Source organism: Neofelis nebulosa, chromosome 2 (assembly GCF_028018385.1).
Source record: "Neofelis nebulosa isolate mNeoNeb1 chromosome 2, mNeoNeb1.pri, whole genome shotgun sequence".
In the NCBI taxonomy this organism is placed as follows: domain Eukaryota; kingdom Metazoa; phylum Chordata; class Mammalia; order Carnivora; family Felidae; genus Neofelis; species Neofelis nebulosa.
The window spans coordinates 64,547,272-64,549,225 of record NC_080783.1 but is presented as its reverse complement, the minus strand read 5'-3'; the positions used below and the strand labels follow the sequence as shown (position 1 = coordinate 64,549,225).

General features: G+C 38.4%; 1 pseudogene; it reads right to left on the bottom strand.

Moving 5' to 3' along the window:
* Positions 1-924: 924 nt before the first annotated feature.
* Positions 925-1,235, bottom strand: LOC131503481 (NADH dehydrogenase [ubiquinone] 1 beta subcomplex subunit 1-like; annotated as a pseudogene).
* Positions 1,236-1,954: the final 719 nt, after the last annotated feature.

The following is a 1,954-nucleotide window of genomic DNA, read 5'->3' as shown; positions in this document are numbered from 1 at the left end:
GGACACACTTTTATAAAGATATCTCCTCAAATTAAGCTCTAAATTTAATAAGTTCCAATATGAACCTGGAATACTTTCTTACACCATACACAAAAATAAACTCAAAATGGATTAAAGACTGAAATGTGAGACCTGAAACCATAAAACTCCTAGAAGAAAACGTAGGTAGTAACTTATCTGACATAGCCCACAGAAACATTTTTCTAGATATGTCACCTTTGGCAAGGGAAACAAGCAAAACTAAACTATTGAGACTACATCAAAATAAAAAAAAAACAACTTTTGCACAGCAAAGGAAACCATTAATAAAACAAAAAGGCAACCTACTAAGTAGGAGAAGATATTTGCAAATTATCTATAAATGGTTAATATATATATGTATGATTAATATCCAAAATATATAAAGAACTTATATAACTCAACACCAACTACCTCAAATAAGCCAATTAAAAATGGGCAGAGGACCTGAATAGACATTTTCCCAAAGAAGATATAGAAATGGCCAACAGGCCCATGAAAAGATGCTCAACATCACTCATTATCAGGGAAATGCAAACCAAAACCATAATGAGATATCACCTCATACCAGTCACAATGCCTAGAATCAAAAAGACAAGAAATAACAAGAGTTGGTGAGGATATGGAAAAAAGAGAACCTTCATACACTGTTTCTGGGAATGCAAATGGGTGCAGCCACTGTGGAAAACATTATGGAGGTTCCTTAAAAAATTAAAAATAGAACAACCCTACGACCCAGCAATAACACTACTAGGAATTTATCCAAAGGATACAGGAGTGCTGATTCATTGGGGTACATGTATACCAATGTTTATAGCAGTGATTTCAACAATAGCCAAATTATGGAAAGAGCCTAAATGTCCATCCACTGATGAATGGATAAAGGAGATGTGGCTTACGTTTTTTTTTTTTTAATAATGAATGTGTCTTTATTTCTCTCCCAATTTTTAAACTGTGAACATTCTGTATTTGAGTCACAGCTTTTACTTCCAGGTGACTTCTTCATTAGGTCTCAACTCCCTTTTAAACAACAAACTCCCGTTCTGGAAGGCAGGTTTTCATCGTTCTTTTTGTCTAGATAACATCCAAGGACAAATCCCACAGGCACAAGCATAGGTACCCAGTGGTCACGAACAATCTGAATTGCATTCATCATGAATGTTGTGGCTTTGTTGCCAAAAACGACCCTACAAACAAGACCTGCAGGGAGCCAAGCCTAGATGTGGTTTATATATACAATGGAAACTACTTGGCAATGAGAAAGAATGAAATCATGCCATTTGCAGCAATATAACTGGAGGGTATTATGCTAAGTGAAATAAGTCGGTCAGAGAAAGACAGATATCATATGGTTTCACTCATATGTGGAACTTGAGAAACTTAACAGAAGACCAAGGGTGAAGGGAAGGGGAAAAAAATAGTTACAGAGAGGGAGGGAAGCAAACCTTAAGAGACTCTTAAATACAGAGAACAAACTGAAAGTTGATGGGGGGGAGTGGGGGAGAGGGGAAAATGTGTGATGGGCATTGAGGAGGGCACTTGTTGGGATGAGCACTAGGTGTTGTGTGTAAGCGAGGAATCACAGGAATCTACCTCCAAAACCAAGAGCACACTGTTCACACTGTATGTTAGCCAATTTGACAATAAATTATATTAAAAAAAAAAAAAAAAAGAATGGGACTTTTTTTTAAATTTTTTTTTCAACGTTTTTTATTTATTTTTGGGACAGAGAGAGACAGAGCATGAACGGGGGAGGGGCAGAGAGAGGGAGACACAGATCGGAAACAGGCTCCAGGCTCTGAGCCATCAGCCCAGAGCCTGACGCGGGGCTCGAACTCACGGACCGCGAGATCGTGACCTGGCTGAAGTCGGACGCTTAACCGACTGCGCCACCCAGGCGCCCCAAGAATGGGACTTTTGAAAAGGAATCATTAAA